We start from the raw sequence: 13,038 nt of genomic DNA, 5'->3' as shown, positions 1-13,038 counted from the left end.
GCGTTTACAGAAAAATTATGGAAATGGATAAACATCGCATCACCCCAGTTGAATTGCAGCCCCATTGGATCACTGTTTCCTATTAGTATTTGTCTGCTTCGGGAGTTACATAGGCCTACCAGTTACAGTACAAGAGTACACGCAGACTAACAAGAAGTCGGCTATAATTATGCCTCATTGATTTGGTCCATTCCTTCAAACATTTTTGCTTCTTATCTATATATTAAAAGTCTTATTTTAAATTTGTAGTAAAAATAAATGTGATACGAATTGAATTGCAATCCCGTCTCAAACCGATTGACTAACGGTACCACAGCCATTGAAAACGTTACTTGATAATTAAGATTATGTAGGTGGCGTTAACGCCTGTCAATCAAACGATCAGCCATTCTCGGAGACGGTGAAGAGAGAGTTGACTCCTATTTCTAGTCAAAAATTACAATGGTGATAACTTTGTTCAGAATAAAGTAATTTGACTAAAATTTTCAATATATTCTTCTTTCATCATCTATTTTTATACGTCCACATTCATAATGAATGTGGACGTATATTGCCGTCGCCCCTGTCTGTGTGTGTGTGTGTGTGTGTGTTTGCATATAGTACCTTGTCAGGACCCGAACTTGACAGCACACCAACCATGTGGGGACCTTTTTCGTTGTGGGGACTTGCACTCAAGTCCCCACAATATTTTTTTGCCCAGGTGCTCACAATGTTGTCAATTGTAGTTTTTGTGCAAATTTTGGCATGTCCCCACATGTGAGCAAACATCGGTATTTTTAGACACTCCTTCACACAATTTACAAAGCACATTGCACTCCACCTTATACTTGATCCAATCAGAATGAGCCTTACACTGTCTTTAAATATGGACCAATCAACAACTTCGTAGCATACCAAGTCCCCACAGAAGTGGCAATACTTGCAAGATTAAGCACATGACATGGTTATTGAAAGAGATGAACCGGACACCCTGACCTTTTTGCTTAATTTTGAAGCTATGAAGCTGAAATTGTGAGATAATCATCATAAATATATTACAAGATGGCTGTGCAAGTTTCAGCTTGCTAGATTCAATCAAAATGGAGATATGGACTCAATACATTTCGAAGTATACCAAGTCCCCACAAAAGTGCCATACTTGAGCAAGATTAAGCACAACACATGGTTATTGAATGGGATGGACCTGACACCCTGGCCCTTTTGCTTAATTTTGACGCTAGGAAGCTGAAATTGTGAGATAATCATCATAAATATATTACAAGATGGCTGTGCAAGTTTCAGCTTGCTAGATTCAATCAAAATGGAGATATGGTCTCAATACATTTCCAACCATACCAAGTCCCCACAAGAGTGGCAACACTTGAGCAAGATTAAGCACATGACATGGTTATTAAATCAGACGGACAGTCCTTTTATCATTATTTTATTCTAATTATTTCAGATCTTCCTCAGAATTAGTCCTCGCGGCTTCCCCCCTTAAATCGACCCTTCCGCGTTTCCTGGTGCCCTTGAAATTTTTCTGCCGCGACTGGAAATGTGTCAAAATGACACACAAGTGTCATTTGACCTTGACCTTGACATCTGAGGGACAAACCAAGGTCACCACGCAACTCCCAGAGGTCGATTTTGTATAAGCGGCCGCGACCTCAAGGTCGTCGGATCCGTTTCGGGGTGAGCGAGTTATCTCCCCTTTGACCACAGCATTAAAATCTTAGCTAGTTGACTTTTGGGGGAATTTTGTCCGAAAAATATATTCCGATCGGCCCGGGATTTGTTCACCTGATAGATCGACCCCACATTTGTTCTTCATTTTTTAAAATCGCCAACCAAAAGTCGTGACCTTGACCCGCTTGGGGCCCCACAAATATTTCGGTTTTTGCCCCCTAGGGGCCAAACTGATTAAGTGAGAACCATCGGACCTTGACCTTTCGACCTAACATCGGGGCCCGCATGACCCCGATAGGTCAAGGTCATCTGAAAGGGTCAAGGTCACCAATATATCTACCGTCTCGCATGCTCCGGGGCCTCTGTTTGGATCCCACGGCCACGTGACATGTCAAAGGTCATGACCTTGGATGGACACATCAATGACCTTTTATTTGAGACCTTGACCTTTGATCTGACATTTGAACTTGGGGTCGAAAACTTCCCAAAACTTTATGTACCATCCAGACATTTGCCAGAAATGCCAAGGTCAAGGTCAGGGTCACGACCCACAAGCCCGATGACGGGGCTGTCATGCGGGTAAAGTTCATGACGTTGGCTGACATATCACGCCCCTGACGGCAACATAGGTCAAAAGTCACATTCAACATCCCGGACTTTGAAAAAATCCGTTCCCCTAACTACACACCTTTGTAGCTACAATTCGACTTTTACGAGATAAATTGAATGAAATCGAACCCCTGTGCCGATCGGGCAGCTGCGCATGGACCCCTACTGACCGCCCACCAAATTCCTTGGCCCTCGTGCCCATAGGAGCGGAGTTATGGGCGTTTTCTAGGGGGCGTCTAAATAACTAAAAGTCGATTTTGTCGATTTTTCAGCAGGATTATCGCTACGCCCGGCCCTTCCAGAAGGCCGATCAACGCCCACTTTTCAGGGCAGGTACATCACCCCATCGCCCATCTGTCACCCAAATTTGGCATCCCTCGGACCCCTGGGGGCTGAGTACTGGCCCCTTTTCGGAGCCAAATTCGTCAAATTTAGCTAAAAAACAAAATACGCGTGCCCGTTTGCTCACAACATACGTACCGTCGTGGATTTTAACTTGAAATTCACTGGGTACCTAGCCTAGGACATTACGCAGCCTGCCATATAATTCATTTCCAGTTCCGACTTCCCTAGGTCGAGGGGTCGCCATTTTCCTGAGGTTACCCAAATGAAAAAAATTGTACAATGCTCCGATTTTAATTTTGAGACCAGATGCAGATGCGCAATAGTCAAAAATGGGGGGTAGCCAAAATAGCTAAGAGTTTATACCATTTTTAAAGGAATTATTAAGGATATTAGACCACCGGAAAATATTTGACTTTCTCAGACAATTTTGCCCAAAAAATGTTTTCCGATCGACTCGAGATTTGGTGACCCAATAGATCGACCCCACATTTGTTCTTCATTTTTTAAAATCGCCAACCAAAAGTCGTGACCTTGACCCGCTAGGGGCATCACAAATATTTCTGTTTTTGCCCCCTAGGGCCAAACTCATTAAGTGAGAACCATCGAACCTTGACCTTTCGACTTAACATTGGAACCCACATGACCCCGGTAGGTCAAGTTCATCTGAAAGGGTCAAGGTCATCAAAATATCTACCGTCTCGCGTGCTCCGGGGCCTCTGTTTAGACCCCATGGCCACGTGGCATGTCAAAGGTCATGACCTTGGATGGACACATCAATGACCTTTTATTATTGACCTTGACCTTTGATCTGACATTTGACCTTGGGGTCGAAAAATTCCCAAAAGTTTATGTACCATACAGACATTCGCCAGAAATGCCAAGGTCAAGGTCGCGACCCACAAGCCCGATGACGGGGCTGTCATAGGGGTAAAGTTCATGACCTTGGCTGACATATCACGCCCCTGATGGCAACATAGGTAAAAAGTCGGATTCAAAATCCCGGACTTTGAAAAAATCCGATCCCCAGACACGACCCCTCGTCTGTAAACGCCCCGAAGGGATCGTGGGCGAGGTCCCAGGTTGGGTATTCGTGAAGTATATCCATCCCGAAAAGTCCCCCGGTCACATCAAAATGGACTTCCGGCAACCAGAAGTGGGTCAAAAACATTATTGATGGTCATTTGACCTTGACCTTTAAGGGTCAAACCAAGGTCACCACGCGACTCCCAGGGGTCGATTTAGTTTAAAAGGCCGCGACCTCAAGGTCGTATGAGATTTGGACATCAAGTTATCTCCCCTTTAGACCACAGCTGGAGCCCCCGGAAATATGTTTTATTTTTGCCCCCACCTAGCGAGCCCCCGGATGAGGTCACGCCAACCGGACCTTGACCTTTGAGCATGGCCTCCAGCCCTGCATGACCTTGGTGGGTCTAGGTCATCTCAAAGGCTAAAGGTCACCCCGCAGACACAAATGTTCATGTCCCTTCTGGACCGTAGCCAGAAAGGTCAAGGTCCGATTCAAGGTCAGGTTACGAAAGGCCGGTCACGGGGCTCACTCGTGGTCCCAAGGTCATGACCTGGGCTGACCCCTAACGCACACGGCAGCTCCCTACATTTTCGGTGTAATTTAAAGACAGGTGGGCGTGGGTCAAGTTCATCCGATCGGTTCAGAACTGGGTGACCTGATAGATTGACCCCACATTTGTTCTTCATTTTTTAAAATCGGCAACAAACTTTCAGGGCAGGTACCTCAACCCAAATTTGGAATCCCCCGGACCCTTGGGGGCTGGGTACATGCCCCTTTTCGAAGCAAAATTCGTCCAATTTGGCCTAAAAATCGAAATACGCGTGTCCGTTTGCTCACAACATCCGTACCTTCGGGGGTATCAAGGGGAAATTCACTGGGTACCTACCCTAGGACCTTCCGCACCGTTTCATATCACCCACTTCCGGTTCCGACTTCCCGAAGTCGAGGGGTGGCCCTTTTCCCGAGGTTACCGAAATGATAAAAAAATTTTTTCGGAAAATCGTAGAATGGTCCGATTTTAATTTTGAGACCAGATTCGGATGCGCAAGAGTCGAAAATGTGGGTGGAGGCGAGTAGCCGGAATTTCAAAGAGCTTACTCCATTTTTAAAATAATTATTAAGGATGTTCCAGTGAAAATGTCGACTTTAGAAATTTGGGCCAAGTCGTCACCTGTATTGACACTACGTTCGACCCCTTCCGGCCGGGCAATCAGTACCAAATTTTACGGGCAGATACCCAACACTAGCGCCCACACTTCAGCCAAATTTGGTTATTTTCCCGGGGGTACATAAACTGAAACAAAAAATAGAGAAAGAGATTGAAGATTTTATATTAGGAGAGCTGGCTGAAAAGTTCTAAGCCTATCTACGAAATACCTATCTATTGCAAGATGGCTTTGAAAATTTCAGCGTATGTGGACTTAAAATAACATTTTAATTTTTAGCCGATTTTTCCCTGGAAAAAAGGGCCCGTAATCAGCCCCAGTTGGCTGTAGGGTGGGCGCAAGCGTTAGGTTAGGTAAAATTTGGCTGCGATTGCCCCCACGGAAGGGGTCGAACATAGGCGTTAATATAGGTGACCACTTGGCCAAAATTTCCAAAGTCGACATTTTCACTTGAGTAAGCTCTTCAAAATTTCAGAATCCCCCCACCTCCCAACCCCATTTTCCACCATTGCGCATCCGAATAAGGTTTCAAAATTAAAATCGAAGCATTCTACCATTTTTCGAAAAAATGTTTTCTTTTCGGTAACCTCGGGAAAAAGGCCACCCCTCAACTTGCAGAAGTCGGAACCAGAAGTGGGTGATATGGAAAGCTGTACAAGGTCCTGGGGTAAGTACCCAGTGATTTTCAGGTTTATACCCACGAACGTACGGATGTTGTGGGCAAACGGGCACGCGTATTTCGATTTTTGGCCGAATCTGGACTGATTTTGAGCTGAAAAGGGGCCCGTACTCAGCCCCCAGGGGTCCGAGGGAATCCAAATTTGGCTGAGAGGTGTGCGATGAGGAGAGGTACTTTCCCTGAAACTTTGATGCCGATCGGCCCTCTGGAAGGTTCAGGCGTAGCGATAATCCACCTAAAAAAAAGACGAAAAGGGAAAAAGTCGATTTTGGCATTTCTTTGCCCCCTAGAAAAAGCCCATAACTCACCCTCTATGGGCAGCAGGTCCATGAAATTTAACGGGAGGCCAGTGGGGGTCCGTTGGCAGGTCCCCACCAAAGATGGCATGATCGGCCAGGGTGTTCCGATTTTATTAAAGTTCTCCCGTAAAAGTCGAATTAAGGGTAGATAAGTGACGAATCAGAAACCTACTCGACCTTATTCCCCACCGGGGGTCTCAAGCGAAATCTTTGTCGATTTCCTTGGTCTTAGGGGGTTAGGCCAAATTCCTTGGGCAACCTGTGGGTAAGGCTGCACATCCCTAAAGCTGACACCCCCGGCCATGACCACTTTTTCTTTATGTTACCTTTTTGTAAACCTTGCCTCGGGGAGATACACTTAAACCTTACCCTTATAGGAGTCCCTACCTCCGTGGAGTTATTTCGTGGACCCATTCCAGGTAAAGAGGTGACATAGAGATAGGAAGGTGACATAGAGAAAGGGAAAATGGCCATCGCTCGACTTGCAGAGGGCAGGTCACCAGTGAATTTCAGACTGATACCCATGAAAGTACGGATGCTGTGAGCATACGGTCCAATTTCGCTCTGAAAAGGGTCCGTACTAAGCCCCTATGGGCCCGAGGAAGACCAAATTTGGCTGAGCAGGGGCAATCGGCTGATATACTGAAAATGTAGCGCCAATCGTCTTTCGGGAAGGGTCGAGTGTAACAATAATGCATCTGAAAACAAGGCGAAAAGGGAAAAAGTCGATTTTTCGGCATTTCAGTACCCCCTGGAAAAAGCCAATCACTCGGCCCCTATGGGTGGTAGGTAAATAAAATTAGGGTGGGGGGCAAATAGGGGTCCGTGGGCAGGAGCCCACCAACTATGGGTACGATCGGCCAGGGGGTTCAAATTGTTTATTAAAGTTCTCCGGCAAAATCTAATTTATGGTAGGTAAGTGTCGGATCATAGCCCTACTTGACACATTCCCCCTGGTGGGCCTTGAGGAAATTTTTGCCTTTTTCTGAGGGTTAGCGGGGTTAGCCTGAATTCATAAAAAAAAGAATTGAGGCCAGAATAATCCCTTTTAATCCCTCTATTGCCATTTCTATCCCCGACTTGACCACTTTTCCTCTGTGTAACTTTTTCTCAAATCTTGCCCCCCCTCCCCCTTGCTCCCAGGGCGCTGAAATTTCGCATGTAGGTAGCCCTTGGGTAGACACATGTACGCGAGTGTTATAAGATGTGGCATCTCCATAATGCAGGTGAATGTTTTTTTTAAATACTTAAAATAAGTGTGTCAATTTAGGATGTAGTCAAAGGGGAGACAACTGCCTGACCCATTAATGTATGTAGCAAATGACAAAGGTTTATAAGAAGTCCTGGTAATGCTTGTTACTTATGGTGTGTAAGTGTTATGCAACATAATACACCTATCATTACGGGGACGTCCCCATAATGCAGCTAATATTGTGCTTTACTCTTAAATGGACTATAAGGCAATGATTTGTGTGGGAGAGAGGAATAACTATGCAAGGCAGACTATATTTGTGGGCAGCTATGCATCTGTTCCCATAATGTATTTGACAAATTCTTATTTAGGTGAAAATCATGTTAATGCTTGTTGTTTATAGTGTGCAAGTGCTATACCCGTCAGTGTGGGGACGTCCCAATAATGAAGATATCGTAGTGATGGAACTATGGGTCTGGTTTCTGTCTAGAGGACTTTTTAATTATTTTGGTCTTCAAATCGGAACAAAATATATAAAAAGATTTTGTATGTGTTCTTCACATAGTTTCCATATTCTTCACGGCTATTTTAGCTTATTTCGCTATTTAGTAACTATCCTATTACTTTATTCAAACAATTAATATTAAATAGTTTAATTGTTAGCCGTAATCTTCAAAAGAACATACCCTTTATGCCTTTTCATTCAAAACTTTCCTCTCCCAGGTAGGGAAATTATTGGTCCTTGCTATGTATCTAAAACTAGGATAGAATGTATGAGTGTGCTATTCCAATATACCCACCCTTGTGAGACTGTCCCCAGTATGATGGCAAGACTGAATAATAGTTTCAGGTCCCAACAATGATCAACAGGCCCCCACAACGATGTCCCCACAATGATAAATATCTTTATTTTCAATTTCATCAGTTTTTACAATATCTAATATTGATTAGAATGTCAAACTCTCTATAAATGCCAAAAATGGTCTTGATTGCATGGGTGGATCATGACGTCCCCATAAGTATTTTCTGATTCAAGGGTCTGACAAATACCTATATGCCGGTATGTGTGTGTGTGTATGTGTGTGTGTGTCCTACAGGCCACAATTCTTAAGTGATCATCTTCAAACTTTACATACTTATTCCTTATACCCTAAGGATGATCCCTATTGTTTTTGGTGCATGCCCGACCCCCAGGGGCAGAGCCACGTCCATTCTTTGTATTTCTTTGTTTGTCATCTACAGGCCGCATTTCTTAACGTATCATATTGAAACTTTGCATACTTATTCTTTGTACCCCAAGGAACATCCCTATCGTTTGGGGTGCATGCCCAACCCCCAGGGGCAGAGCCACGCCCATTTTCTTTTTGTGTGTCTGTGTGTCGCCTTCAGGCCACAATTCTTAAGTTATCATCTTGAATCTTTACATACTTATTCCTTATAACCTAAGGATGATCCCTATTGTTTTTGGTGCATGCCCGATCCCCAGGGGCAGAGTCACGCCCATTTGTTTGTTTGTCGTCTAGAGGCCGCATTTCTTAACGCATCATCTCGAAACTTTGCATACTTATTCTTTGTACCCTAAGGAACATCCAAATCGTTTGGGGTGCATGCCCAGCCCCCATGGGCAGAGCCACACCCATTTTCTTTTTGTGTGTCTGTGTGTTGCCTTCAGGCCAAAATTCTTAATCGATCGTCTTGAAAAATTTTCATATGAATTCCTTATACCATAAGGATGATCCCTATTGTTTTTTGGTGCATGCCCGACCCCCAGTGGCAGAGCCACGCCCATTTCTTGTATTCATTGTTTGTCATCTACAGACCGCATTTCTTAACGTATCACCTTGAAACTTTGCATACTTACTCCTTCTATCCTAAGGAACATCCCTATTGTTTATGGTGAATGCCCAGCCCCCAGGGACAGAGCCACACCCATTTTCTTTTTGTGTGTCTGTATGTCGATCATCTCGAAAAACTTTTTTATACCTATACGTTATACCCTAAGGCTGACCTCTGTTTTTTTTCTGATTGCCCAACCCGCAGGGGCAGAGCCACACCCATTTTGTTCTTTGTGTCTCTGTGAGTTGCCTACAGGCCACGATTCTTAATGGATTGTCTTTGAACTTGGGATATGTTTTCCTTATAGCCTAAGGACGACAACTGCATGTCACGACCCCCAGGGGCAGAGTCACGCCCAATCTTTATGTTTATCATTTACAGGCCGGAATTCTGAATGGATCAACTTGGTATTTGGCATATGTATTCCTTATTGCCTAAGGGCATCAACTATTGATTTTGGTGAATGCCTCTACGCCCAGGGGCAGAGCAACGCCCAATTTTTGCCTTTAACGCCCAAAGGCCACAATGGATTATCTTGGAACTTGGTATACTTATTCCTTATACCCTAAGGACGGCAACTATTGATGTTGTCATTTCAATAACAGGATGGTACCTATTTATATTGTTTCCATATCCAACCCCCATGGGCAGAGCCAGGCCCAATTTTTGTATTTATCGTCTACAGGCTGCAATTCTGAATGGATCATCTTGGAATTTTGCATATTTATTCCTTATACCATAAAGACAGCAACTATTTATTTTGATGCTTGCCCCGACCTCGTGGGGCAGTGTCACGCCCACTTTATTGTTAGTATTTTGTCTGTAAATTTGGCAAAACAAAACGGACGCCTAGCCTTCTTGGCCTCTGATCATATTACAGCCATTTCATATTTCATTCTCTTCATTTTAAAAAGTACCATATCAATCAAAGCTGGAATGTGGACGTATATTGAAGCGTTAGCGATGCTCTTGTTGAACTGTTATAGCAAGAATGGCTAACTCTATTAAAATCTCCCATAATGTATCTTTAAGTAATTTGTTGATTAAGCCTACTTGCTTCTGTCACTTATCATCAGTAGGCCTACTAGCCTATTACGTTCAAACGCAAAACTATAAAATTCTACACCACCGATAAAATCTGAAATACTGTCATTCAATAAGGATAGTAATCCGTCGTTAGGAGAACATCGTCCTATAGGCCTAGACATATCACTTTTTTGTTATGGATTTTCCAAAAAAAATAGTAAGATTTCACTGTCAAAATGTCAAACTGGAAGTCACTTTTTTTGTTATAGTTTTTATAGTTGTGGACGCTCTAGAGGCTAAAGTTAATATCTGATTGACTTTAAATTTATACACAGTGTTTAAGGTCTTGAGACAAAGAAGCCTATTGATTTTCAGTGATTTCCGATAATTACTGCCAGAGTTATGGCCCTTGATCACTTTGAAAAATCTTGTGGACGCTCTAGAGGCCAAAGTTAATATCCAATTGACCTTAAATTTATACACAGTGTTTGAGGTCATGAGACGAAGAAGCCTATCGATTTTCAACGATTTCCGATAATTACTGCCAGAGTTATGGCCCTTGATCACTTCAAAAAATCTAGTGGATGCTTTAAAGGCCAAAGTTAATATCCGATTGACTTTAAATTTATACACAATGTTTAAGGTCATGAGACGAAGAAACCTATTGATTTTCAACGATTTCCGATAATAACTGCCAAAGTTATGGCCCTTGATCACTTTGCAAAATCTTGTGACGCTCTAAAGGCTAAAGTTATCATCCGATTGACTTCAGATTGATACACAGAGTTTAAGATCTTGAGACGAACAAGTATATTGATTTTCAATGAATTTTTATGACTTGAACAGTTAAATCCATGATATTAAAAGCTTTGCATACAAAACGTTAGCATGGGGCAGAACTTTATAAAAACCAAACAAATTCTAATAGTTTTCTGATAATTACTTTGTGAGTTGTTGCTCTTAATCAGATTTTAGTGTATTATAAATGTTTCATTACCGAAAAAAGTAAAAATATGCGACAACCCGTGTTGACTGCCCGGACGATTTAGCTGCTGTGGGCGTATGTTTCGTTGCCTGGCAAACTATCTTTCAAAAAGAAATAGTAAGATTTCACTGTAAAAATGTCAAACAGGAAGTAAATAATCCAGAAAAAGTCGTCTGTTTATAAGGGAAGTAACTCTCATTACGCTAGAAGCGTTGCATTCGGCTAACTGTTTTTTTCGACAAAAGTCGCCATGGGTACTTAACGGTAATGTTATAGGCGTCGACAAATATCGCCGTGGGTCATTTAAGAGTTAAGTTAGCTCCACTAGCGAGATTAGACATTACTGTTCTGGAAATGTGGACGTATATTGCCGTCGCCTCCGTCCAATCGTCCACAATTTCTTGTGAACGTTCTAACGCCAAAAGTTATCATCCAATTGTTTTCAAATTGATATTTGTTTACATTAGTGAGATGAAAAAGCCTGTTTAATTTCAATAATTTCCGTTTATTTGGTGTAGAGTTATGGCCCTTGTTTCACTTTGTTGAACCTTGTGAAACCTTGTGAATGCTCTAATGCCAAAAGTTTTCATCCAATCTTTGTGAAATTTATATGCAATATTTAAATTAGGGAAACGAAGAAGTCTATTGCATTTCAGCAATTTCCGTTTATTACTTCTAGAGTTATGGCCCTTGTTTCATTTTGTTGCACCTTGTGAATGCTCTAACATCAAAAGATTTCTGCCGATCTGTATGAAATTGATATGTGTCATTTAAATTAGTAAAAAGAAGAATCTTACTGAATTTCATCAATTTCCGTTTATTACTTCTACAGTTATGGCCCTTGTTTCACTTTGTTGCACCTTGTCAATGCTCTAACATCTAAAGTTATCTGCCAATCTGTATGAAATTTATATGCGTCATTTCAATTAGTAAAAAGAAGAATCCTATTGAATTTCGGCAAATTCCTTTTATTTCGTCTAGAGTCATGGCCCTTGTTTCACTTGTTGTACCTTGTGAATGTTTTAATGCCAAAAATTATTATCCGATTTTTGTGGAATTTATATGCATTATTTAAATTAGTGAAACAAAGAGGCCTATCAAATCTCAGCAATTTCCGTTAATGACCTCTAGAGTTATGGCCCATGTTTCACTTTGTTGAAGCTTGTGAACACTCTAAAGCCAAAAGTTATCAGCCGATCTGTATGAAATTTATATGCATCATTTAGATTATTGAATCCACGAAGCCTATTGAATTTCAGCAATTTACAATAATTACTTCTCGAGTTATGGTCCTTGTTTCACTTTGTTCAACCTTGTTAAATCATTTAAATTTGTGAAACGGAGGTCTATTGAATTTCAGCAATTTCCGTCAATTATTTCTAAAGTTATGGCCATTGTTCTACTTTGTGGACATTGTGAAAGTTTGAATGACAAAGTTATCATCCGATTTGTATGAAATTTACGCCTACAGCAGCTAAATCGTCCGAGCGGTCGACAAGGGTTGTTGCTTATTTATTCTTTTGTAGGTAATTGGGGGCATTTACAATACAATTTCATATAGATCAGAATATAATTTTTGTTTGAGGGTTCACAAGGTTCTACAAATTGTCTGTAAATTACTTCCAGAGTTAAGGTCATTGTTTCAGTTTTACGCAAACTTTTGAACTATAATTTAAATGCTTCACTTTCCATTTGTATATTGTAACTTGACTATTCCTTTGTATTCTTTTCTTTTTTTGTATACACATGTATGTTTTTTTATAATCATATCTATGTTGTAAAGCGCCACAGAGCAGCCAGACTGACTGAATGTTCAGCACAATAGAAAACGATTATTATTATTATTATGTTTGGTAAAAGCAGCGAGACCCCAAGCAATTTAAGCCTTTTTCATTCAGCGTTCGCGATACAGCTACATCATATTTATGGGCCAGGATTTCTGATCGGTAGGGGAGGCTTGGGAGAGTTGGGCCACAGGGAGAGTTGGGCCACCCCTACTTGCATGTCAGTTGCAAGTTTCTGTGGACAGGGTCTGCCATCTATTGGAAGCATCAGGCATTGTCTTTTTATTGATGTAAGGGACTTGAGAAGTTTCAACTTGCTGACCAAGTTTTTTGCAGAAAAACATTTTATGCACAAAATAGTAAACACTGGACTGTAAGGTAAGTATTTTCATATTTTTACAGTATTATATAGTACACTGTTCTTA

The 13,038-nt window shown here is 41.8% G+C and overlaps 1 protein-coding gene across 6 annotated transcripts in view; it reads left to right on the top strand.

The window, feature by feature from the left end:
* LOC126817146 (dystrophin) overlaps positions 1-13,038 on the top strand; it is a 293,105-nt gene that overhangs the window by 104,964 nt on the left and 175,103 nt on the right. The gene's annotated exons all lie outside the window — the stretch shown is intronic.

This window comes from Patella vulgata, chromosome 4 (genome assembly GCF_932274485.2).
Source record: "Patella vulgata chromosome 4, xgPatVulg1.2, whole genome shotgun sequence".
Taxonomy (NCBI): Eukaryota; Metazoa; Mollusca; class Gastropoda; family Patellidae; genus Patella; species Patella vulgata.
Note: the sequence above shows the minus strand (reverse complement) of the source record. Positions and strands in the feature narration are given on the sequence as shown.